General features: G+C 45.6%; 1 protein-coding gene across 2 annotated transcripts in view; it reads left to right on the top strand.

The window, feature by feature from the left end:
• Positions 1–211: 211 nt before the first annotated feature.
• Positions 212–27,623, top strand: part of MAPRE3 (microtubule associated protein RP/EB family member 3) — a 47,916-nt gene continuing 20,504 nt past the window's right edge. For both annotated transcript variants that reach the window (XM_060026962.1, XM_060026961.1), the window contains exon 1: positions 212–376. The gene's annotated coding sequence lies outside the window, so the exon portion shown is untranslated. The remainder of the gene's footprint in view (positions 377–27,623) is intronic.

Raw genomic sequence — 27,623 nt, 5'->3', positions numbered from 1 at the left:
ACCGCCGTAAATTTATGAGACGGTGTCCTCTCCTTGTTGCTATGGCAACTTAGAGGGACTGTTCTCATCGTCCCCACCTCCCATCGCAGTTGCTAACACAAGGTGGAAGTAGGGGCTGTCCTTCCCTCTCCAACCAGTTGCCTTGGAGACGGCTGGTGCCCTGGCCCCGCCCCGCTCGGACTGACAGCGGTGGCCGCATCGCGCCTGCGCAGTGCTCTCTTCCCCCGCAGTCTCTGTGCGTTGAAGCCGGAGACCGCGGCGGCCTCTGTTAGGACCCTCCGCCCCAGAGCCGCCGGTCGGAGCCGCAGCCTCCGCCGCAGCGCCCCCGCCGCCTGTCCCCTCCCCCGCCGCCTCCGCCGGAGCCATCTCGCGCACTGTGAGTCCAGGCCGAGGCGACCGACGCCGTGGGGCTGAGTCAGCGGGAGGCCCGGGCCCGAGCTGGGGGAGGGGAACCGAGTTGCCCCCCTCGCCTCCCGACCCGCGCACCCGCCCCCCAACTGCGTCTCCCCCACGCCCGCCTCCCTTCCTCCACCCCTCTCTCCCGGGCTCCCCGCGGCCTCAGCCGTCAGGCCTCCCCGAGCCACTCCCCCTCCCCTTCTCTCCCCACAGACCCACCTTGGGGCTTCTTTCCCGCTGGATGCGGCGCTACCGCACCTCTGCTCTGGACAGACTTTTCCCCAAAAAACTGCCCCCCGTTCGCCCTTGTCCCTTCTCCTTACTCCTCTTGGGCCTGACATCTCCGGCCTCTCGGGTTTTCCCCAGTGATATGCCAGAAAAAGAGTGACAAGGGAGAGAGCGAGGGGAGACTGGGGGAGGGGGGACGTTGTGCCTGCCCAAACGTTGGGGCCTCAGGTTTCCGACCCACACGCTCCTGCCCCGGCTGGCGTGGGGAGGCAGGTCTGGACAGTACTAGCTGGCTGCTAAGAGCTTGTGGGGCTTTCCGAGTAGATTTGCTGGGAAGCGTTCCGCCCCATCATCATGATCAGCTACTGCTTAGTGAGCACTCTCTAGTGCACGGTGGCCTTCTAGTGGGCTGAGCTCTGGCTTTGGCGGGCGCTGTGGAGAGGGACTAGAGAGAGTGGAGGGAGGGGAAGAAAAGGTTGCGTTTGGGAGCTGAAGTTCCTGCGCTTCCAGTGCGTTGTTGTGAATAAGCATCTTGCAGTACTCTTTAACATGCTTTCCATCCCCCCCCCCGCCCCCTTCCCTTCCCCACCCCGCCCCCCCCCCGTAGTACAACATGGATATAATGGGAGGTTTGGAAACAGGCCTGACACCCGTAGCAAATGCTTACTGTTTGTATATTGAAGGGTTGTGATCTCTGATACCTGTAAATTCCAAGTGGTAACCAACTGGGCAAGAGTGAGTTTTAACATAACATGTGCAGAGCGGAGAAGGAGGAGGAGAACTGAGGTTTCTCTCTGGTGTAGGGCTGAGGCTTGCACCCCCTGTTTCCTGCAGCTGTGTCTCTGTGGGGACTGTCACCTGATAGGGGTTCTAGCATATTTGAACAATTCCCTGGGTTATGTTTGCTACCCATCCACCTGCCCATCGTGCATTCCCTGATCTTGGAATAGAGCAGGATCCCAAACTGTTTTCTTTTTTCGGAAGAAATGGAGCTGAAGTTAGAGTTGGTGCGCACAGCCAGAAGCTGTCTCTTAATAAACGTGCCTCAACTCGAGGGCTCCTAACTACTGTGTGTACCTCATTGCCAACTTCCTTTGATTCTTTTTTTTTTTTTTTTTTGCTTGCAGATCTCAGTGTACTGTTAGAAAATGTGTGTAAATATCACCCAGTTAAACTGTAGAAGAGGCTTTGGGTTTTTTTACTTTAGGGTGCAAAAGGCGTAGATGGTTCAGTTCTAAAAATCATGGTGAAGAACCCACAAATTTGGAGTTTCTGGCTTGCAAACGGTGAGGAATAACGATTTTGCGCCTTGACTTTGCTCAATCATGGCCTATTGGCAGCCTCCTCAGAGCCACTCCCCGCCCCCATGCCCATCAGATTAGTTTACAGTAGCAAAGACGGCTGTCGCCCTAGTTTTAAACATAGAGATGAAGTTCAGGAAAACTACTGCCCCCATGCAGCAGTGCAGTTTCTTCTGTTTCGAATGCCAGTCTGGGGTTTGGTGGGATGCACCTGCCTGCGGGGCGATGGGAACTGTGGGGCCTGAGAGTTACATTCCTTCTGTGTGGTCCTCTCTGTGTTGCATAGCTCACCGAAATACCCGAGCAGGGCAGGAGCAGACAGCTGTGCTGGAGAGCTGCTCCTCCTGAGTTGAGTGTATTTTGGGAATCAGCGATATTACTGGGGTGGAGGGTTGTGAATTAAGAAGCAAGAAAATGTGTCAAGGCTAGATAGATCAGGAGGGTGTGAGTAAAATGTCCCCTTTACAGTTTACTGTGGGATAGGACATTTCCAGAGCACCACAGTGGTTTTTATATAGGTTAATTTGCCTTTAAAATCCATACCTGTGTTTTATGAGATAATGATGGAATGCCTTTTAAACTGCTGCTGTTGGGAAACAAGACTAATACCTGTGTCTCATACGTTGCCTATCCAGTTGTTACTGAGTGTAATTGTTAAGATCAGGGAGAGGGACATGATTTGAACCAAATTAGACCTAAATCTATGTGATCTATGTTGTAGTCTTGTAGCACTGTATTTCCTTGATTCTAAGACACACCAGCAATTTACCAGCAGCTTTTAGGTAAACTCATTTAACACTACCAGATCAAAATATACATGTTGAGTCTACGGTGCCTCCTAATTTCAGGAACATTAAAACAGCCAGGAAGCGGCAAGATTTGAAGGAGGGATTTGCGTGTCTTAGAACTGAGAATGATATTTATAATATTCCTGGGGATGTGATGATCCTGAGAGTGCATGCATTGTGAGGACGGATTTCCTTAAGTCCTTTCCCTAAGCCAGCCTACTCTGTGGGGTCGTGTATGTAAGATGATTGACTGCAGTTAGGCATGGCAGTTGGCTGTTGAAGAGAGGAAAGTTCCTATGTGGGAATCCATCCCAAGGCCTTCATATGGTACCCTCCAGAAGCGGAGCCAACTAGCTGGCAGCAAACATCGTATGAGCTGTACCTGAATTTAGCCAAGTAACATCTTTCAGAAGCTGAGCAGAAAATGTAATTTTTCTGAACCAAAATGCATCTGATTTGTTCACAGACATATTTGTAAAGATCCTAAGGCACATGTCCTCCCCCCCGTAGGATGTTAGAAGTGGAGAGGACTTCAGATGGCTCAGTGTTCTCATTTCCAGATTTCAGTATGAGACACCAAGAGTTAGTGACTTGCCTGAGGTCACCCAACTAATGTATAAAGTATGTGAAAACATTTTGTCAGCTGTGCACACCATGCAAATTAATGTTGGTAGTTATTAGTGGCTGAGTCAGGATTAGAACCCAGATTGCCAGTCTAGGGCTATTCTACAATACCATGTTACCTCATCCCTCATATTTAATATTCTAGAGGGTTTTAATAAAAAATAATTTAGTAGTCTGTAATTAGCCCTGTAGACAAGGGCTTGTTTTTTGTCTGATTGCAAAGCCAGGTGAAATTGAGTGTCACACTGTCTAATTAAATATTTATTCTTGCCATCTCAAAAATATTTTTTCCCCACGCAGTGCATTTCAACTTCAAGGAAGTTTTTCCTTTCTTAAATTTGCATCATCTAACGTAAAGCAAACGCGAAGGTGGGTGTTTGAAGTCTTCGCAACTTATCTGTGAGGCTACTGCTGTATTCCAGGAAGCAAGGTGGAGAGGGCTGAAAGGGGGCCGAGAGGAGGAGCAAACTGGATTATCTTCCAGCTCCCAGAATGTAACCTTCTGTGGTTCCTGGAAGCCATAGAGATTTCTAACCCCTATCCTTGAGAAAGGGAGGTGATCTGGCCTCTGGAAGCAGACAAACCTGCGTTCAAATCCCAGTCCCACCACTTCCTGACCATGTGGCCTTGGGTGAGTTATGGAACCTGAGTGCCAGTTTTCTCATCTGCAAGCCTGAAATGCTACCCATCTGTTTTTTTTGTTGTTTTTTTTTGCGGTATGTGGGCCTCTCACTGTTGTGGCCCCTCCCGTTGCGGAGCACAGGCTCCGGACGCGCAGGCTCAGCAGCCATGGCTCACGGGCCTAGCTGCTCCGCGGCATGTGGGATCTTCCCAGACCGGGGCACGAACCCGTGTCCCCTGCATCCGCAGGCGGACTCTCAACCACTGCGCCACCAGGGAAACCCTACCCATCTGTTTTACAGGATTAAATGAAAGGAAGTGTGTAGAGTACCTGCTTAATAAGAGATAGCAACCATTAATTTATATTACTAAAGTATAAAATAAAAAATAATGCTTTCCAAATTTTATCATGACCTAAGTCCATCTTGGCCCCCCAATTCAGCAACCCCCATCTCCCAGCAGGCCTCTCGGTGTGTTTGACATGCACAGAGGGATTTATCCTGTGAAGACCTGGCACTTGCAGCGTTATTTCAACTGCCAAAATAGGAGTATATGAACTGCCCCTTTGTCTCCATGTATTCAGCTGACCTGGTTATCTGAAAGGCTGGCAGGGCGGGAGCAGTTGACTGGGAGAGCAGAGACTTCGTGCGTTTGTGTATGTCATGGTGGCGGTTAGTCCTCCGCTGGGGAGGCCAGTCTGGGGAGTGATCTTAATTTGAAATGGAAAAGCTGCTGAGCTCTCCCTCGTGAGTCAAGCTCGCAATGGCCTTCATTCAGTTCCTCTACTATTAGAGGTGTAGCTTTAATTGGTGACTGCTCAGATCAGCTCTGCATCTGGGAGATCTGGAGGGCCCAGGAGAGGAGCTATCTGCCTTAGGAGGGAAACCTCCTTGCTAGTGAGGAGAGGTAAAGGGAGGGCATTTGGGATGGCAACGGTTCCAGATGGAGTCAAGGCGGAGACTGCCACGTAATTAGGGAGCCCGGGCAAGCCATTCAGGTGGGACACAAATGAATTTAAGTTCCTAAAAATTTCATTTGGAAAGAAAATACTCATAAATAGGCATCTTAAGACTGAAAATTTAAACACAATAGTTTTAACCTCTGGGAAGTGGAATTTGAGTGTGGAGGAGTGAAAAGGACACTCAAAGGAGAACTCCTTTTTTTCATATATAACTCTATCTGTGAATTGTTGTAAGAAGCATGTGTGTGCTTTTGTAATTTAATGAAGACCAATAGAGTTGGTAGTGGTTGTTTTTCAGTAAGTACATTTTGGTGAGCAAGAAGCAGTTGCCTTTACTTGGAGCCGTCAATGCTTGGGGCAGATGGGGTTAGACTGCTTCCTTCAAACAGGCCAAGCCAGTTTGCACCAAACCAGGCTCGTAGGTAAGGACAGGACCCTCCAAAGTGGCTGCTTCCTGGCAGCCCAGGATACTTCACTGACCTCCTACCTCACCACCTCTTCCTAGTCTCTTCATTCCCTTCTTGAGAATTGTCCCTTCCTTCTCTTGAACAGTTGAAGTAATCATTGTTATTCTAATAAGCTATTTTAATTTTCAACTATTGATGAAAATGGCATCTGACCAGATGACCTTTATGAAAAATCTGTGCCCCTTACTTAGCATGAAGAGGGCTTGAAGTATAATGGCACCCAGCTGAAATGCTGACCTACTCTGTTATGGTAGCCGCGTTTTAGATCAGATCGGGCTGATAGAGCACAACTTTCCCACAGTGATTTATTAACTGCTTCCCCTAGGAATCACTGATAAACTGACAAAATTGTTATGTATGATTGAGCTTTAATTTTCTCCTAAGTTGGTCAGTTGTGTTTCCTAGCCAGGTGTTCTGTTTATTATAGAAAGATGACACACCTATCATTGGACACGTGCTTTGACTTGCTTAACCAAGCGTTAGGATGGGTTATGATGAGTAATCCACATTCCATCACGCAGTGTTCCCTTTGGCCAAGAGTACAGATTTGGGCGACAGTTGGCCAAGGTTGGTGAGGCTTCCTGTGGCCAAGGATGGTTTTTCCTCTGTGTAGAGTTGACTGGCTAATACTGGCCTAAGTCCAATATCTTGTTCTCACTAGCATCGTGCCCTACCAACTTTCCTAAACGGGTATAACGTTACATCGGTGTTTTGAGCTCTGGACACATTATTTGCCTGAAGTAAATAAAGATTTGGCCTATCTAAATGTTGTGACTCCACGTAAAATGATTTTTTTCCTGAAACTATTTCTTGTATATAGGGGATACATACCAGTTGTGTGATATATTTAAAATAACTGAGCAAGAAGCATGGCTTCAAATTTGCCCAAGTAGTTTTGACAGTGTGTATCAAAAACGTTAAAAGGAGCATATGTTTAGATCAGAGATTGCTGTTCTAGGAGTATTGCGAAAATCAGAGATGTATATAAAAATACCTATACAGTGATTTTTATTAATGCAACATTATTAATTATAATCATTATTAATAACAGCAAATAGTTAAAACAACCAAAAGGATCAATAATTAGGCATTGGTCAGTTCACCTAGATGAAATACTGCACAGGCATCAAAAATCTTGTAGACTATTTTTTGATATCAGAAACTTTTGATATAATCAATGAAAAAAAGGATGCAAAATTGTGTGGCAAGAATGATACCAACTTTATTTTAAAATATATGGAAAGGTACTAGAAGGGCATATGCCAAAACCATAAGTGATTATCTTTAAGTAACGAGATTACTTTTCTTTCTGAGTGCTTTTCAGTGTGTTCCAAACTTTTCTGCATTAAACAGCTATAACTTTCATTACAAAATTTTTAAACCAGCGCTGTATAGTTTCCATGTAGTAGAGCAATTGCTAAGAAAATCTCAAGGTATTTAATTTTTTATTATTTTGTTTCACTATGGTCATGATTCAAGGTAAACACTTCTCAAAGGTGTTCCTTTAGATAGTACTTCATTTCTTCTTCGAGAGAGAGCGTGCCCGGAGTGTTACTGTGTGGGTGTGTGACTTAAAACCGTAGTCTAGAAACTCTCAATTCCAACCGTCCAAATGAAGTAGTCTCTCTTGACTCAAATGAGACGTAAAAAAAATTATGAAAAGAAAGTGTCTTACAATATAGTCTTCTTTGCCTCTTAACTTTTGCTGTTTAGATTTATCAGATTTCAGTAAAACCCCGTGTAGCACAGGGCTCCATTTGGGTGGACTTTTTCTCCCCCTGTCTTTGCAGATTCTCTGGTGTCCTGGTTCCCCCATGTCTCAGGGGCCTTATTTGAGGCTTTCTCCCTCGTTTTGGCAGTTGTGCACCTATCTGAACTATCTGTTTTGAAAGACTCCACCCAGGCCTGCAGCAGCCTCCTTCCTCCCTTTGCCCTGGCCATATTCTGTTCCCCCCTCAGCTCAGAGGCCCTTTTTCTTCCAGGCGTGGGTGGAGAAGGTTGGGTGGCCACCTGGCAGCAGAAGCCCACTGCGGGGATGGGCTGGGCCGGTCCCTGGAGCTGCTGACTGGGATGGGAGGGGCTGGCCCGGCCGCTGCTGTCCTCTCGTTCATTTTCCCATCCACGCACACACTGTGCATCATCTCTGTGGCCTGTCCAGTGGGCTGATACCTGCCCTCTACCTGTGGTGGTGTCGGCCCACCTCTGAGCGCCGGGACGTAGAGCTGAGGAACCATGTGGTCTATCACACAGCTCGGCCTGTGCTGCTGTGTAAATGTTTTCTGAGCAGGGTCTGCCTCTTCTTCCAAGTGGTTCTGACTCCCCAGACACCTGTCCCAGACAGGGTGGAGGCCTACCCTGCCACCTGGGATTATTAGTGAACATGTCTTTGGGTGTGGCTCGCTGGGGACACTCCACCACCTGGAAAGAGCGACTGTGGGAGAAGCATTCATCTTCTCTTGAGGGTGTTGTCCAGGTCACCTGGTAATTTAAATGGTGTTTCCTGCCTGGTGAGGAATGAAATCTCCGCTGCTCTGAGTCAGCAGGATCATAGCTGAACTGCTGTGTGTTGTGCCATGTGAAAGGGGCAGGCCTGGGGCCACTGGATGAAATGAAATACCCTTCCCATATGGGGCGTGTCTCACTGAAGGCTTATCTCCGGTGGTGTAACATGCACTGTGTAGCTAGACTTTTCTGCAGCACCAGACTCTTGGCAGACGGCCGTCAGCCCCCACTCCCGTCCCTGCAGATTATTGCCACTTATCAGGGTCTCTGATTCAGTCTGTGATCTGTCCTGATTTTAGCTGGGTAGAGTTCACCGCTGAAAGCTCCCAGTTTGGGCATCCTATTAACACCTTTAAGTGACAGGACCACTGCTAAGTACAGAGATGTGTTATGCTGGCCCTAAAATAGCAAGGTACAGTGTTTTGAGAGTTGATAACATTCGTATTCCCCAGATAGTATAGTTTCCAGGTTTATAGGTTATTCATATAAATTTGCATATTGTCTTCTTAAGGCCTTATTCTAAGTATACTCTCAATAAGATCTCTCCAAGTCCTTTCTGTTTTGTATTCTGAGTCATTATGGGGTATAAAAGAAATGAGATTCAACCCCTGTCCATGAGAAACTTCAGTCTGGTTTGGAAGCTAAGGTGGATGTGTGGAATGATTAGCGTGCATGACGACATGGGAGTTGATAATATTGATAATACATCTGTGCTCCTTTGTGGTATAAGCCATGGTCTCTGCCCTTAAGGAACTCAGCTAACATTCTGGCAGGAGAATTGGACACAAAATTATATAAATCGCTATCACACAATGGGGTGGGAACGCCAGCAGTGATGGGAAAGGGTGCTTTGGTAACCCAGGCAGAAGAGTGACCCTGAGCGTGTAAGAGCTGGGGAAGCCTTCAGAGAGGGAAGCATATCGGAGCTGGGTATGCAGGGTAGCACAGGATCCCACCCACCAGAGGACAGGTGAGTAGGAGAGTTCAGGCAAAAGAAATGAAAAGAACAGCATATTGTGAGTCACTAGCACTACAGAGTCTAAATTCAAAAAGGGCTCTGAGAGGAAAATAATCATTGTGAACTGGAGTAATCAGAAAAGACTTCACAAAGGAAGCAGACCCTGAGCTTGTCCTGAAGATGAGAAGGCTTTGAGTAGACAGGACACCAGAGAGGGCTTTCCGCGAGGCAAGGTGCCACGTCTTGGAAGGAGTGACTGGCCAAGGACCATAAGTAGGTCACCTTTACCAGACTGAGGCTGTGAGAGTTTGCACAACATTGGGAACATTAGTCAGAAATTAGGAAGTTGAAGAGACAGTTTGGAGATAAGTTTTGGTTTAGGCATGGAGAACTAAAGATGACAATTGGAGACATCCAAGTGGAGTGATCACAAAAGCCCAGAAGCTGAGGATGAGGTTGGATGGAGCTATGGGTGTGAGAGTCAACAACACAGGAGCGATGGCTTCCCTGAAAGGGGGTTTCTCCAGGGGTCTCGGGTACAGAGCACAAAGACCAGAGCCCCAAGTAGTAAGCTTTGAGAATTGTCCATAATTAGGAAAAAAGTGAAGCAATGTGGGGAAGTAGGAGGTTTCAGAGCAAGGGAAGAGAGCTTCAGTGCTGCTGGTTTAACTAGACTCAAGGATTCATCCAGAAGAAAATCATGGCAAGGGTGTCACTCCAGTGAAACGCTGGAGATGGAAGCCAGATTGGGTAGCGTTAAGCAGGGAACTGGGTACAGAGCAAGTAGAGGCAATAGATAGTCACCAGAGAACGGCAACAGGGAAGGGGAGAAAAGTAGTAACCAGAAGAAGCAGCGGGATCAAACTTTTTTTGTTACAATTCTGTTCCTTATCATCAAACATATATAAAATTTTAGTAAGCATGTAGTTTTTGTTTATGTAGTTTTTGTGTATTGAAGTGTGCTTCATCTATAGATTTCTCTATATCAGCATAATCCATAGATTTGTCACTGCAAACATCCCCTTCCCTCTGTGGTATTCCGTCATAGTGATACCAAAATGTGCTTAACCATCGATCTATTATTGGGCAATTAGGGTATTTCCAATATTTTGCAAGCGTAAGTATCTCTGCTCTGAACATCACTGTACAAATTCCTTTTTTTTCCTTCTTGGGTTATTTCTTCAGAGGTATATCCTATAAAGCAGAGTTACTGAGGCAAATGGTACAAACCATGTTAGGTTTTTTTAAATTGAGATATAATTGACATATAACATTATATTGGTTTCAGGTGTGCAAGTAACGATCCACTATTTGCATACACCGCAAAAGGATCACCGTGATAAGCCTAGTTAACCTACATCACCATACATAGTTACAGTTATTTTTGTTATGATCTTGTAAGATCTGCTCTCTTAGCGACTTTCAAATACATAATACAGTATCATTAACTATAGTCACCATGCTATACATTATATTCCCCAGGACTTATTTATTTTATAACCGGAAGTTTGTGCCTTTTGACCACGTTCACCCAGTTCCCTCACCCCCACCCCGACCTCTGGCAACCACCGATCCGTTCTCTGTGTCTATGAGTTCAGTGTTTTTAGATTTCACATATAAGCAAGATAATACAGTATTTGTCTTTCTCTGTCCAATTTACTTCCTTTAGCATAATGCCCTCAAGGTCAATCCGTGTTGTAGATGGCAGGATTCCCTTCTTTTCTTTGGATGAATAATATTCCGTTCTGTATATATACCACAGTTTCTTTATCCGTTCATCCACTGATGGACACTTAGATTGTTTCCATATTGTTGTTGTTTTTTTTTTGTTGTTGTTGTTGTTGTTGTTTTAATGGCCTTATTACACATTGTTCTCCATGGTGATCCAATAAACTTACAGTCAGAGTAAGAGTTTAGTATTGACTTGGAATAATTTCTGAAAATAAGGAGACATGAGCATGTGTGATGGTGGAAAGGAAAAGGAGTTATTTGAGGAAAATAATCCACATACAAGAGAGAAAGCGAGCAAATAGGAAAGATCTTGAGAACACCAGGGAAGGGATGACTTTGCAGGAGAGGGAAGGACTCCCTTCCTCTGAGACTGATAGGAGGAGAGTGTATAGCTCTTTGTACCCCTGACTTGCAGGGTGAAGTCCAGGGGAGATAACTGGAGTTCCTACTAATAAAAGACCTTTTCCTTAGTGAGACAGAGCCAAGGCTGCTTGCTGAGGTCGGGGGCGAGGTCCTGAAGGTCTGAATTAACCACTGTGAGAAATGAGCCTGGGCGTTTGAGAGGTGAATGAAAGTCTTGTTGTGCAAGGGTGAGGGCTGAGTTGGGCCCATGAATTCCTAAGAGCTAAGTCTCTGAAGTCCTCTAGCCTGGAGAAGCAGCAGTAAGTGGGGCAGCACGAGGATGGGGGTGGCTTAGCGTGCTCGGGGCAAGGTTTCTGGGGAGGCAGAGTTTGAGATGGCAGTGAAGCAGCTGGCCCTAAGGTCAGAGGTGGAAGGAAGCACTGCAAATCTAAGACAGGCACTGGTTGTCAGCAGAATGAGGGGGAAAGTAATTACAGGCTCCAGTGAGAACAGAAAGGGGGGTTGGAAGGTGAGTGATGAGCCGTGAGGAGGTTTCTGACAGAGGAAGATTTTAATTTTAAGAGGCTGTTTTTGCTTTTAATTATTCACCTTTGTAGAATGTTTGGGGGTGTTTTTGTTGTTGTTGTTTGTTGTTGTTGTCTCTTCCCTTAACATATGGGCACGTATTACTAGCAACATGTTTGTAGCTAAAATCTCTGGTGTAGCGCTGTGCTTCCAGGGTGTGGCAGGATTACCTCTGGGCTTGATGGAGGAGAAACGAAGGTGGAGGAGCTTCACAGAGTCCGGCTTGATAAGGGGCTTGCACCATGAGGTGTCTTTGGTTTCAGCCATTGCTCCTGTGGTCACAGCTTGTCGCTGCGGAGTGGCACCCAACCACCAGCCCTTATCCACCCACATGGTTTTAGTGTTTGAAGCCTGAGCAGGCTGACCTTCCCTAGGCTCGGCAGTCATATTTTCAATGCACTGTTGTGTGGGCCTGGCTGTTTCCGACTCTGCCCGGGAGCCCTACCGAGCCATTCCTCTCTGGCCTCTGTCCGTGAAGGTTCTTCCTCCAGGCAGATACAGCCCCTTGCCAGGGACGCAGTTTTGTGAGTGGACTGTGGGTTCCGTTTCAGCCTCACTCATCCCCTCCCTGGGTGCTTTGTGCAGTGTACAAACTGTACAACTGTATATAGCAGCTCTGTTTCTCTCTTGCCTGTTTTGAAACTTGGCCTAAGGCCCTTGCCTCCTGTGACTGGTCTCCTTCTCATGTCCTCCTAGATCATCCACTTTGACCCTGACTCTGACTGACACCCTTGGTTGTGGCCTCTATTCCACTTGCCATATTCACATTACCATCATACCGCACAACTAAAGCCCTTTACACAGCTGACCATGCATAGCAGTCACAGGGGCCAAGCAGGGAACTGAGCAAGGTGGAAACACATGGAAAGGGAGTGCCAACACCAACACAGGGACGTGGAAAAGCCAGGGCCAGCACTCTGCCTCCTTTCCAGGGCCTTCAGCTGAGTCTAAACCTTGCCTGGACATTTTGTAAATGGTGTTTCATTAAAGCCAGGACTAAGCAGGAGTACGGCTCCCAGCCAGCCCCTACCAGGAAGGAACAAACAGCTCACCAGTGCAGGCCTCAAGCCAGGTGGGGTAGGCACTAAGATGCATTGTTTTGCATGGAGAATTAAACGGGCCCTTTGTAAACATAGCCCCCTGCCGTTGCTCCTTTCTCTTCCCTCCTAGTCAGCCTAGGTCTGAATAATTAGCCCTTGGCCCATCAGTAGCAAAATGAAGAGGAAGACTACAGCTAATAGGCTGCAGTACGCTTAAGAACCTTGAACTCGGAGTTAGGAGACTTGGGCTTAGAGTTACACGACCTTGAACAAGGCACATCTCTTCCTTGATCTCCACTTTCCTTTTCTATTAAATGAGGGGTCTTTGCATATGCTGTTCCCTCTGTCTGGAGCATTCTTTCCTGGCCTTTTTGGGCAGAGTCTCCGTAACCTCACTGTGTCTTGGCCTAAATGTCCTTCCCTAGGGGAAAGTGTTCTGTAACCTCCATCCTCACTCCACTCTAGGTTGGGGACCCCATGACAGGGTTTTTCAAATGGTAGATGACAACCACTAATTGGTTGTGAGACCAATTTATTGGGTTGTAACCAGCATTTTCTAAATGAAAAGACCAGGGAACTCCCTGGTGGTCCAGTGGTTAGGACTCCGTGCTTCCACTGCAGGGGGCACAGGTTCAATCCCTGGTCGGGGATCCCACAAGCAACGCGGTACAGCCAAAAAAAAAAAAAAACAAACAAATGAAAAGACCAGAAAATATCAGAGGGCATCACTCATAGTAAGAGTAAGAACTGTTTAATGGAACTTTTGTTTTATTATCTATGTCTGGGTGTGCGTGTTTGTGTATGTATTGGATTGAATATAAAATGTATCTTTCACTAAGAGGCAGAAAGCCATTGCTTTCAAAACACCCTAGTCGTATATGTTTACTATACAGCACTTAATGAGATTATAATTACATAGTTATTTGTATGATTTTATTACTACTTACCTATTTCACTAGGTAACAGGCTTCATGAATCAAGGATCAAGACTGACTGACTCACCCATATGAGACCTAGAAATTGTGGAGGCTCAACAGATAATTGCTGAACGAGTGGATTTCTGAGGGGTACTTTGTTGCTGTCAGTCCTTAGTTCTGTGAGGCAGTTCCTAGGAGTGACTAGATAGTGGTTGCAATAATAAACCAAGAGCCCTCACGTTCGTCCCTACTGGACAAAAGTAACAGAAGGAGCGGCTCTTGGACCTCTCGGTCTCCACGTTAGCAAGGAGTGGCACCGGAAACCGGGAAGGCCAAACCAGCTCCCCTGAGAGGGAGAAGGGAAGAAGAGGACAGATACCACCACCCTATTCAGCAAGGCCTCACTTGGGCAGAGGTACCTTTCCAGTAACAGAGAGACAGGACGTTCAGAGACCAAACCCTCCACGTAATCTGTGCTCACATAAAGACAAAGGCGACTTGCCTAGTGTAAGATCTCCCAAGGGCCCATTTCCCACTCCCCTGGGTGTGGGCAGCCAGCCCATGACCCAGGAGTCCCCTGGGTTCCCAGGATAGACTCCAGAGCTCCTCTCCCTCCTGTAGCGCCCTCACCCCGCCCCCCAGCTTCCAGAGAACTTATCTGCTTCTTGAGGCGTCTTTCCGAACCTAGCCAGCCTCACAACAGGTAGAATCAGTACCCCGCGCCTTCCCAGACGTGACGAGCCTCTGACTGTAGCCCAGAGGACTCCCCATGGCCTGGAAGGCTCCATTAGCAAGACCCAGCCAGGCACTGCCTTGGCCCAGAGCTGTTCTGGGATGTGCTAAAGATCGTAACTCGAGAGGACTTTGTTTCCGAGGCCCTGAGGCCCTGTCGGGAGGACGTAAGGACGTCCGATTTGCTGCTTCATCTTCAGAGTTCATCATCTGAGCTCAGACAGTGCTGGCAGCATCTAGCTGTTCTGTGGAAATCATGTTCCTTCCTGCCTGGAGCAGATGACCTCTTTGGGAGGGACGAGGGGATAATAACTAGATGTTTTAGAGCTCCTAGAACTGTTTGGTCTTCTGGCATCGACAGCCTCTTCTAAAAGTCTCTCCCGAGAGGCTGCCAATTGGCTTCCTTAGGAAGCTTTCTCAGGCACCTGAGCCGCCCTTGGTGGTTGAGGGCAGGAGGCGAGCTAAGAGAAAGGACAGAGAAGCCTTTACTGCAGCAGCCGCCTCTCACCTCTGGTCCTTTTCCCCCTGTTGGAGATTTAGGGTTTGGAAAAGGATTCTTCAGAGAGCTGCCAAGTCCTGTCATTCCTCTGAACAACACCCTTGAGAATTTTTGTATCACTTGTCTCATTCTCACCCTAATAATCCGTGCGTCCTAATTTGTATCCATACATTAGCTTTCCTATGAATTAAAAAAAAAATTATTCTCAAAAATCACTATCACCTAGCCCATATTTCAGAAAAATTTCTTAGAGCAAGGTGCGTTTAACTAATGCCTTTAGTGTATAGTAGTCATCAAAAAAACCTTTGTTGGATAACAAATGTAAGTCAAAATTGCCTTTACAATATTTTAAAATTAAAACATTACAGAAATGCTTAATGTAGAAAGTAGAAGTCTTCCATAACCTTGTCCCCCAAGGAGAAATCAGTGCCACAATTTTGTTGAATATTCCAGCTTTTTTTCTGCATATATACTCTAACGTATTTATTATTTCTTTCTAAAAACATGAGATCCTACTATTTTTCATTTATAGAAAAAAGGGAAAAGATAGAAAAAAGTAAACAAGGAAATTAAAGCCATTGTAATTCCACCACTCGAACAATAGTGGCATCAAGGGGTGGCCATGGCGGGCTTTAGTACTGCCAGCTTGCGGAGCCACCCAGGTGAACCCATAGTCCAAATACAAACGTGTGTGGTTCTGCAAACACAGTTTCAAGACTCTCTTCTGTCTCCCTCTTCCCACCAGATTACCAGCCCCAAGCCCCTCCATTCACAAAACCTGTTGCCACCACTGTTGTTTGCTACGGTGAATGCATTGCTACATTTTCTTCCAGTTTTTAATTACGTTAAGATCCTGTCCACTTACAATGTCTCCAGTAGTCATGTTCAAGAACCAGTGCAAGATACACGTGGAAAGCACTTTCCATTGTCCCAGGTAACATCATATTTGGTTTTGTCCCCAGTAGCACTATTTCCAAGACACTGAAATAACGTCAGGGAACTTTGTTTTGAATTCATCCCTGGAAGATGCTTTCACTGTGCTAGTGAAGAAGCTGAAACATAGGGCCAGTGACTTGTTTAAGCAGAATAAAACTCTGCCTCAGCTAGACTTACCTACAGATGTCTAAATGTGTCAGGATTGCTAGCTGAATTGCCTACATTCACTGAAACACTGAAGGAGTAGAAGGGACATTCCCAGGTTCTGAATTCTTCCTTCCCCAGCCTAGTTATCAGCTGCTTAGTACCATTTAGATAGATGTGCTTCAGCCCTGAGGGAGGTTAGGATATGTGCTGTTGAAACTCTTTTCTTCCCTTTGGGGAAGGATGTTGGCTCTTCCTCCGAGTCAGTCCGAATCCCACCTGGGCCATCCTCCCAGCTCAGGAGATGTTTCACGGTATTCTAGTTCTAGGTTCTCTTCTGTACATCTCATTTCTCCATGTTCTGACAGTGTGGATCTGAGTAAGTGAAGCCATCCTCGTAGAGGTAACATGGGAGAGGTAGGCTCCACCACCTCAGGTCTGGCCTAGGCCAGTGCCAAGGTCACAGAACAACCAGCATAACCCAGAGCCATCTCCACAGAGTAGGACAACAAAGAGGGACTCCTCAGCTTAGAGAATCCAAGTGAGAGGAGATATGATCAGTCTGTGTATTAGTTTCCTATTGCTGCTATAACAGATTACCATGAACGTAGTTGCTTAGAACAATGTAAATCTATTATCTTACGGTTCTGGGGGTCTGAAATAGGTATAGTGGGCCAAACATTGTCTCCCCAAGTCCTAATCCTCAAAACCTGTGAATATTACCTTATACGACAAAAGGTGTGATTAAGAATCTTGAAAGGGGGTGCTTACCCTGGATTATCTGGGTGGGCCCTAGATTCAGTCATAGGTGTCCTTATAAGTGAGAGATGGAGGGAGTTTTGAGAGAGAAGAGGAGGAGACAGTGTGACCACAGAGGCAGAGACTGGAGTGATGTGGTCACAAGCCAAGGAATGCCTGGAGCCACCAGAAACTAGAAAAGGCAAAGAACAGATTCCCCCTAGAGCCTGCAAAGGGAGTGCAGCCCAGCTGACACCTTGATTTTGGACTTCTGACCTCCAGAACAGTGAGGGAATAAATTTCTGTTCATTTAAGCTATCCAGTGTGTGGCAATTTGCTACAGCAGCCCTAGGAAACCAATGCAGTGGGTTAAAAATCAAGGTGTTGGCAAGGCTGTGTTCCTTCTGGAGGCTCTAGGAGAAGATCCTTTCCTCGCCTTTTCCAGCTTCTAGAGGCTGCCTGCATTCCTTGGCTTGTGGCCCTGCATCACTCCGACCTTGGCTGCCATCATCACATCTTCTCTCTTACCCCTCCCTTCCCCCTTATAAGGACCCCTGTGATTATGTTAGGGCCACCTGGATAATCCAGACTAATCTTCCCATCACAAAATCCTTAACTTAATTAATCTGCAAAGCCTCTTTTGCCACTTAAGGTACCATATTCACATGTTCCAGGGATTAGGACAATGACATTTTGTGGGGGCCTACCACAGTCTGCAGATCCTAAAGGGTGTGGGTAAGAATGATGGATCTGGGCTTCCCTGGTGGCGCAGTGGTTGAGAGTCCGCCTGCCAATGCAGGGGACACGGGTTCGTGCCCCAGTCCGGGAGGATCCCACATGCCGTGGAGCGGCTGGGCCCGTGAGCCGTGGCCGCTGAGCCTGTGCGTCCGGAGCCTGTGCTCCGCAATGGGAGAGGCCACAGCAGTGAGAGGCCCGCGTACCGCAAAAAAAAAAAAAAAGAAAAAAGAATGATGGATCTGTTTACCACATCCCTGAGTGTTCAAATTAGATGCTACTCCCTGAAGTGAGAAAGGCAGTATCAAAGGAAACACGTCTTTTGCAGAGGTAGTAAACATGGAATGCATTACACTCACAGGTTCTTCTAGGCAGAAAATGGTAATAAATAAATAAATAAATTTTTTAAAGAGATGGGGTATGAACGTGAGCTAGGCAAGGTGAAGTTCTCCCTTTAAGCTTTCGAGGTGACGACATGTGGCGGGGGTGTCTCCTACAGCCTTCACCTTTGGTGCTTATCAAGCAGCCTAACTGAATGGGTCTGTAAGGGCATTTCATGCAGCCATCAGTCATAGAACTGTTGCCCTGTTGGAGATGAGCCAAAGGATGAGTCACAAGAAGTATACATGGTACTGGGGTTAGAGGTAATGGGGCAAGTTCATTGTAATGGCTTGGGGAGTTCAGCGTACAGGGCATGTGGGAGATGTTATGGCTCCATCGTAGAAGATGGAAGTGGTTCATGGGGGTGTTGGTCAGACGAGAGAGTGAGAAGCTGAAGATGCACCGTTTGAAACATATTTCCACCTATTTCCACTCTATTTCCAGTAGAGGGGTCAGTACTCAAGAGAGAGCAACCCAGTGATAGTTGCTCTTGAAGGCAGGTGGAATTACTCGAGGCAGTCTGAACACACATCAAGACCATCAGAAGCAGAGTCCCCATTCTGCTCCTACCTGTCTCTCTGACTCTGGGAAATAATTATTTCTTCCTCAGAAGTGAATAAAACTTCCTACTTGGAGAGGATGATAAGTCATTAATTATTCATGTTTATTTTCATATTTACAGATGAAAGGCATGCTGACTTCAAAGAAGTAGAGTTAGGACAGGAGGAAGAGAATTAATTCTCAACATTAAAATTATCTACTAGAAAACACTCAAGGCCTATTTTGAAAAGGTTTTTCATGATTGAATATAAAGCTGGAGAGTGTTAAAAGGAGATTTGACAACCAATAAAGGGATCAGAGAATAGTCCGTTAGGGCAGAAGTGTTTGTGTTCCTAACCACTCAAACTCATTTCTAGGACGAGCCATTAGACCAAGGTGTCCTACATGCTTGTGAAACACGATGAGAAGCTATGGTGAGTGCTTTGGAACCTCGCCAGATAATTAATGGCTTAATTCTGCTTCAGCTCCTCTCTTCATAACACAAAGGTCTGAGACTCCAATTAATGAATTTCACTTTAAAAAGAAGCAGCTTATTGGATACATGCTCTAGTTTAGAGCATGAAGCTCAAGGTAGGGGACAAAAAAGAACCCATCATCCTAGGGCCACCTCTCTATAGACCACACTACTCTCCTCTCCTAGGCAGACGGACCGGCTGGAGGCCAGGTTCTAACTGCCAGTGCCACTGTTACGTGGTGTGTCTCTTGGCTCACTGGTCTGAGCAGCACATCAGGAAACACCCACTAAGCTCCGGAGGCCCTGGGCAGCTCCTACTTGGTTGTTACCAGGGGAGAAATGGCTTGTCTCTGCTGTGAGCTGGATACTGTGCAGGATGCTTTCCACATACTGCCTCGATTAATGAGAAGAGTGATCCAAAGTCTGTAATTCAGGGGAAGGGACAATAATATCATGAACAGGATGAAAGGCAGGTTTGAATTCTGTTCTCAACTTCCGTGTTCACTCACTGTGGTAGGAAGTTGAGTTCCCCAGTGCCTCTATTTATCCTTCTATAAAATGAGGTTATTACCTGTTCCCATCGCCCAGCCATGATGTCAACATTGGGAATACTTTGAACTTCTCAGATGAAAGATGATATAAAACGACAAAGTGAAAAGTTGATGTGGGAGAGGATGCTAGAAGACTGAGAATGAAACGGCCAAGTGAGAGTAAAATGTAAGGACGCCAGGATTTTCTCCCGTGCCACCATGGGGGCTTTCTGGGCCTTCATTTGCCTTGTCTTATGGAGGACGGTGTGAATCCACACTGTCATAGAAGGGGAGACAGACTAGTGTATTGGTAAGAGCAAAGACTTGGGTTCACCAACCTGCTGAGTCTCAAGGTAGGAGACAGCACAGCTAGTTTTAAGAAACTCCCAAGGTGCTTCTGATGCACAGCAAAGTTCGAGGAACAGCGTGTTCCAGACTGCTGATGGTCCCTCAAAGACGCTGTGTGTTTCCACACCTCGCATGTGCGCTCGGGCTGTCCCCACTCCCTTCCTTCCTCACAAGCATCGGCTTTTCTTACTATGATGAACTCCAGTTCTTCTCCCAAGGCCAGATCACGTATCACCTTTTGCCCAAAACTTTCCCTAACCTTTTCAGAGAAATTAATTATTCTTGGGTACAAAAGACTATGCAACCATCAGAGAATGAGGTGAACCTCTGTACACTGCATGGAAAAGTAACCGTGATATTTTTAAAGGGAAAAAAGGTCATAGAATGTTTATAGTTTCTTTAAACAATGGAACAAATGTGTGTATACATAGTTTGAGTATGTATATTAAAAGATCTGAAGAATACACGTACCTGATACCAGGACATTTTTTTATTTTATACACATCTATAGTATTTGAATTTCAATACCACTTTTTTACTTTTTCAAATTCAATAACAATTAAAGTGATTACCAAGAGAGTAATTGCTCAAATAATTACCAGGGAAGAATGGATTGGTTTTGTAGCCCTTGTATGTGTCATCATTCTGTGTGTCTCTCTCCGTGGGTCAGCTGTGAGCTCCTTGATGGCAGGGATGGCATCCTGTTCATCTGCCTGTCACCGGTGCCCGACACTGTCCCTGACACATGGTGGATACACAATGTGTACTTACTGAATTTAGAAGATCTAAAACAGAGTCCAGGGAGGCTTGGTTGATCAGCCCCAGGACCATACATATGAAAATTGATTTCCCGTCCTTCACCACCAACAACAACCCTCACACATCCTTCCTTTATGCCAACTTCCTATGAAAAACTGGATGTGTAATTGTTTAGCCTCATGATTTGGGGAAATCAGAAACTGTTATTCCTCCTGTAAGTAAGGGAGAAGAATAAATGAGATATGTTCCTGTTTATTATATTTACATCTAAAAACGACAGCAATGCTTTTTGTCCAAAAAAGGTTTTCAAGTCATATTTTATGGGAAGCAGGACACTCATTCTCACTGAGTCATGTTCTCAGATTTTTTTTTAATACTAACCTATTCTAGAAGTTGTGGATGGATTGTTTGAGGGGAAGAGAAAACAGATCTCTCAACAAACATTAAGCACCTACTTTGCACCATGCTTTAGAATTAAAAACACTAATGTAAGTCACTGCCCTTGCCCTGAATTCCTGTTGTGGTTTTAAAACACTCTGCTGTAATCACTTAGTGCGTATGGGTGTGACTCCCTGCCCAGTGAAATGGCAGGTTGAGGACCAGCTGCTGAGCCCTCTGCCCCCTTCTCAGCCTTACCCACACTGACGCTTGCTAGATTTAGGAAATACGGCCGTTCTGGTCCTTTGTCCTACTAGTGTAGGCCCAGCTTGGTCCTGGCCACTGGTTGGGTCTGAAAGTTCATGCTCAGCAGGAAAGCCAGAACTATAATGGACACCTTAAGAGCCACGTTCTCCTGCGTAGAGGGTGGGCTCTTCTCACAAGACAGAAGCTTATTGAGAATATTGACTTTAAGGAATGCTTCCAGATACCTCAGGATTTGGCTAGAGCCCTAATCTTTGTAGGTGGGAGCTGTCCAACATTTCAGCATACTTTTGCATCGCCCGCTTTGAAAGAGGTGTATTGACGATCGATCTGTCTGTTTTCACTGTTTTGTTTTGTGCCATATTCTAAGGGAAATGACACAGCTCAGGATCTAGCCTCTCAGGTCTTCAGATCTGATACTTTAATGATCAGCTCTACTTAAGGTCACTAAGCCCTGAGAAAACCGACTTATATTTATTTGCTCAGGCACATTTGTACCAGAAAGTACATTTAATACAAGGGATGTACTTCTTCCCTATACGGGGCCTTGAAAATCAGAAAAGCAATCAGAGCTTGCTCTGTGAGCATAAAATCAGAGCAAATAGAGTTGCAAGATGTTAATAAATGATATATCATCACACTCTGGTCAAGCTTAATTAATTCTCCCCTCTCCACTAGAAGAGGCACTGTCCTAGTGACTAGAATGCCAGTGTCAACTAAACAGAGTGCCACTCCTTGGGTAATGTTAAAATTGCACTAACATAGTTTTACTTTCCAGGCACTTTTTTTTCTAGGTCCCACGATAACCACCCCTCCGTTTATTATTAGCTTTACAACCAGATTCTACATAATGACATGTGACAGTTTTTCTAAGTTTGTAGCTTATTTTGCATGGATAAAGGTGCTGCCTTGTGACCTCTAGGGAGAAGTATTTGTCTTGTTTACAGTATCTCCAAGTCACACTCTTCCTCATGACAGGTAATCCTGTCTCTACCATGTAGATACTTGTTAGCAGGGATCAGTAGACATTTTCTGTAAGGGCCAATATTTTACACTTTGCCACCTGCACAGTCTCAGTCAAGACTATTCAGTTCTGCTGTTGCAGCATGAAAGCAGCCACGGACAATACGTAAATGAGTGAGTGAGTGTGGTTGTCTTCTGATAAAACTTTGTTTACAAAAGGAGCTCTATGCATAAAACTGATAACTAATAAGAACCTGCTGTATAAAAAAATAAAATAAAATTCAAGTACTAAAAAAAGGGAGCTCTAGCTCATAATTGCTGACCCCTACTTATTAGTCATAATCACCGAGGGGGCTCGTTTTTGTTCTTTCCTGACTTTACTTCAGTCCTCTTTTATCATAAATATTAATATGATGCTTAGTCTTCAAAAGAGGTTTTTTACTCTCCCCTAAGAGGACCAGGAATCCTTAGAGAAATGGCTTTTTCCAAGATGGAGGCAGGAGAGGTGCAAGTTGAGCCTAGAGCATCTTTTTACACCAGAAAGTAAGGAACTTCTCCAAGAATGTTGGGGATGTGTCATAAAAGACATAGGAACCAGCTGAAAGGGGCTCCCAATGGCCAATACTGGGACAGTTTGAGCATCCAAATAAATGACAGTAATGTATTATAGCCCATTGAATAAAATAATCTGTGAGTTTATACTGATCTAAAGAGATAAATGAAAAATAAATGGAGGGGAATGATGGTGTTAATGATGGTGTTAGGAGAAAAACGTGGTTCTCAAACAGGTTGGAGGTCAAATAAGAATCACTTGGCGAGCTTTTCCACATACCTGAGCCTCTTTCTAGAGAGGGGTGTGTGTGTGTGTGTGTGTGTGTGTGTGTGTGTGCGCGTGCGTGTGTGTGTGTGTGCGTGTGTTGGAAAATCTCTCTCTGGGAGACACTGCTGAGCCTTCCCTGTTTGGAGACCACCAATGTTTGGGCCATAGAGGACAATGGGAAGACAGCAGATGGGAGTATTGTATCTTGAGTCTGCTTGGCCCATTCATGCCTGTCCATCGTGTCTATTCCTTCTGTTATCCTTATCAGAGTGTTTGGTCTTCTTGGAAGCTGGTGGGTCCAAAAAGTGGAGCTCTTGCCTCTGGGGTCCTTGAGCAGCCATGAGAAATAGATGAGACATTAGGAGACTGAGGTTTCCTTAACTAGCAGAGACCACCACCTATAATGTTTCCTTTTTAAGCTCTTCACCCGAGGAACAGAAAATACCTGGAAAAAAAATATCTAGTGAAGAATTAGCTCTTACTTTCCAGTGAATTTTCAGGAGGGAAAAGACAAGCCCACTAGCAGGCAAATTAAAGTTGTGAAGTGAGCATTTAAAACATTTTTATTCTACTGTGAACAATAGATATGTGGGACCAAAATGCATAGTACATGATATGCGATCCCTGACTTCAAGGCACATATGTTTGGGAAAATATTGGGGAAAAATTAAATGACAATATAAAGGATAGATTGGTACCTTAAATGTTGTTTGGCAGGCCACATATATACTTAATCACCAAATGAATTACGTAAACTCATAAAATTCATTAAATATAGAGGGATAAGGAATTGCCAAAGGCTAGAGTCGTCAGAGAAGACAGAGTAATACAATCAGCATCTATTGGAAGGGACCTTAAGAGGTCACCTAAAAATAAAAGCTCACCTAGTCCAGCCTTCACTCTGGTTCTTGACCTTGCTAGACGTCCCCAAAGGGTGTCATCCAGCTTCAAAACTTGCCATGATGGGACCTTACCCCTTTCTGGGGTAGCCATGCTGCCTTTAGCTCCGCTGGAAAAATTTTTCTTCAGTTGGTCAAAATCAGTCTTTTTGTACCTCCAGCACTTTGGTCACAATTACATCCCTTGTGGCCACAGAGAAGTCTAATTCTCAGTCTTCCCCGGGTAGCTCTTCAAGTCATTACAGATAGTTTTTGGATCAGCCTGAGTTTTTCTTCCATCTCTAAACTAAACCCCCAGTTTCTCCATCAGATCCTCACATGACCTGGATTTGAGTATATTCACTGCATCCACTATCATGGTCACTCTCTTTCAAACATACCCCTGCTCGTGAATGTTATTCTAAAAGTTTGCTTCCCAGAACTGAATTCAGTATTCCAGGTGTGGTCTGACAAGCCCAGAGGGGAGCAATACTTTTTTCATCCTGGAAGAAGGACCTTATAATTAGATATCTGGCTTCAAACCAGTTCTGTTCCTACCAGCTATGTTACATCAGGCAAGTTACTTAAGCTCTCTGAGTCTCAGTTTAGATCTACTAATATCTGAGAACATACCATGTGCTGGGCACCATACTAGGGATGCAGAGACTTAATCCCAGTCCTCAAGAAGTTCATGGTGAAGTGGAAGAAAAAGATATGATAAGTACTGTCTATGTTAGAAGTACACCTACACGTATTACAGAAACACCTAGAAGGCCAACCTAACTCAGCCCAGCGGAAGGGGGTGAGAATCAGGGAATTGACACTCGAGATGAATCTGGAGGTTAGGCTGACATTTTCCAGGTGAAAATCAGTGGCAAGGAAGGGAAGGCATTTCCAACAGAAGAAAAGTATGAGCAAAAAGCGCCAAAGTCTGACTCAGCCTGGTATGGTGTCTTAGAGCTGGAACGTAGAGTGGGAAGGGGACATGATGGTGCGAAGGGAGGCTGGAGAGGCAGACAGGTGCCCGTCGTGGGAACCGTGATGGAGGGCAAGGGAAGACATTGGATCTGGGGTTGCTTTAATGGTAGTCTGCAAAGTAGTGGGTATGAAGCCCAGAAAATGGAGCTGATGATACCCTTAGCCCAGTCATACTCCCCATGTTGTGAGGAGTAAGTGAGGTAAATAAAATGCACAGCAGGGTCAGGGCCATGACGGGCTCAGTCAGTGGCGTCCTCTTCCCCAGCCTCTGCCACTGTCGCCTTTTGTCAGCCCCATCACAGTGGCAACTCACACGGAGCTCTCATCAGTTCAAACCCCGTAAGTGTTTGCAGATCCTTAGGTCCCCTGCCACATTGCTTCCTGCCATTTGGTTTTCAAGATCCAAATGTAGAACCTCATGTGTATTTCTTTGGAGTGGTTTAGCCCCTTGCCGTAGGCCATCACAGCAATCTGGTTTCCTGATTCTATCAGCCAGTGGTTGCGGAAGTGGTGGAACATGACCCTCATCTTAAAAGGAGGAAGGCATCCAGGTATGAGTCAGGGCTGGCAGGGCTTCAGTATTAGGAAGAGTGATGGCAGGAGAGCACCAATCTGAGGCTGAGGGTCTAAGGAATGGAGAAGGCAAAGAAAAGAACAGGAGGGAAGGAGTGGAGTGAAATTGTGAACACCAGCACAAGAAGTTTAGTCTCTATCCTATAGACTCTATATAGGTGTAAAGGGCCACTGGAGGTTTGGTGTAGGGGGGAGGCAAGGATTCAAAGCGGTGTTTTTAGAAAGTTTGTCCTGCAGTGAGAGGTAAGAAAGTTTAATGGAGACTACAGTCAGGAATACCATCAAGTCACAAAGTGCCAATTTGGACAAGGAGGATGTCAGTGATAATGGAAGGGATGAGATGGATGAGAAAAATCAATGACTTGACAACTTGGCCATAATGGGAGAGGTAGGATTAGATCCAAACACCTTTTTTTTTTTTTTTTTTGCGGTACGTGGGCCTCTCACTGTTGTGGCCTCTCCCGTTGCGGATCCGGACGCGCAGGCCCAGCGGCCATGGCTCACGGGCCCAGCCGCTCCACGGCATGTGGGATCTTCCCGGACCAGGGCCGGGGCACGAACCTACGTCCCCTGCATCGGCAGACGGACTCTCAACCACTGCGCCACGAGGGAAGCCCTATTTAATATCTTTATTGGAGTATAATTGCTTTACAATGGTGTGTTATTTTCTGCTTTATAACAAAGTGAATCAGCTATACATATACATATATCCCCGTATCTCCCTGCTTTTTTAAAAAACTATATTTTATTGAGTTTCTTTCTTGTCATAAAAGTTATACATATTCACTGTAAAAAATTTAGAAAATCCAGATAACTCCAAAGAAGAAAATCAAAATCCCCTGTAACCCCACTATCGGACAGAACCAAAATTATTATTTAAGAATATACCCTCACATTATTCTTCTATGCCTGTGGGTATATTTCTGCTCTGTAACAGTTTCCCCCAATTTAATGTATTGTAAACATCTTTCCGTGTCTTTCAGTTGGGATTATGTTTTGGTACAAGTAACAGCAAACCCTAACCCAAACCAACAGTGGCTTAAACAAATTATAGGGGTATTTTCCTCACATGCCAGGAGTCTGGAAGTAGGAGATACAGGCAGGGAGAACAGCTCAAGGACGTCATCAAGGACACTCCAGCTCCTTAGCTTGTTGGGTGTTACCTCATGTCTCCAGGTGGCTCTTAGTTGAAAGAGAGGCTGGGAAGCAAGTATTTCGTTTTTCTGACCTCTCTAGTGGAGAAAGGTGGAGGAGAATGCTGTTGGGAGTGGGTGCTGAGTCAGCCAGCCCACGGTGCCAGAGAGGCACTACACATTCTTCTACAACATTGTTTTCTTAAGCAGCTGCATAGTCTAGATGTACCATGATTTGTTTAACAGTTCATTGTTGTTGATCATTTCACTTGTTTCCAGTTTTTCATTATTATAAATATGCTTCTATGTATTAAAGCTTTATATATAGCCATAATTTTTGCTACAGTAGAAAATTCCTTAATTCTATAAGTAGAATTAAGGTCCAAAAATATGTAAAAATGTAAAGGCTTTTAATATATTTTTTGGCCAAATTGCCCTTCAAAAAGATTGTACCGAATTACACTCTCACCAGCAATGTTTAAAAGAGTACAATTCCCTGCACCCTCAAGAACAGGTTTTTGTTTGTTTGTCATTAAGCTATTATCCTATGACCATTATGCGGATTTAACTTAGTACTAGCCTTGACCAGACCGAAGTGCCCTGAAGAGGGACACTGAGAACCTCAGCCAGCCCCCACCCTTCCCCATCCCTGCCCGGAGGTGCAGGTCTGCAGGGCGTCCTGTGCTTCCAGGTGGCAGGTGCGAGTCCTCGTCCTGGCGGGCGCTGCAGAGGACTCGTGATGTTTCTGGTGAGCATGTACGTCACTCATCTACCTTTATTTTGAAAGTCCTTTTTCTGCCACTGTGGAGTCATCACCATTTGTCCCGTCTTAGTCCTAAGGCAAGGCCCTGCTGGCCTGTCTGGGACTGAGGTGCTTCTGGGAGCTGGCCTCTTGAAACAAGGCTCCCCCCACCCCCGCATCCGGATGTGCCTCAGGTAAGGTAGCCTTACAGGCCTACTTCACTCTGTAACAGAGGGAAGGCCGAGAAGACCGTATTGGTAGATTCTTGGGAGGTATTTTAATCCTATTAAGCTGCTTTGAGGACATGCTGCAGTTTCCTGGGGAGGCGGCCAGAAAAGTAAATTATCCCTGCACATCCCTTTGAAATAATTATTAACTAGTCAGCAGTTAGCCACTGTGCACAGTCCTTCTCCTCAAATGAGGAGTCATCTAGGGGTGAGAGGATTCCTCTGGCCAAGTCATGTCTGTGCACACAGTAGGTGCTTAAATACTCACATGTGGAGGCATAGATTCGTGTGTGAACAAATGAGTGACTGATGAACCCAAGTGAGTCTGTGCTCAGTGCAGGAGCAGAGGCCAGGCCCTAGCACCACACCACCACCATCCAAAATAAGAA

Source organism: Delphinus delphis, chromosome 12, assembly GCF_949987515.2.
Source record: "Delphinus delphis chromosome 12, mDelDel1.2, whole genome shotgun sequence".
In the NCBI taxonomy this organism is placed as follows: Eukaryota; Metazoa; Chordata; class Mammalia; order Artiodactyla; family Delphinidae; genus Delphinus; species Delphinus delphis.
Note: the sequence above shows the minus strand (reverse complement) of the source record. Positions and strands in the feature narration are given on the sequence as shown.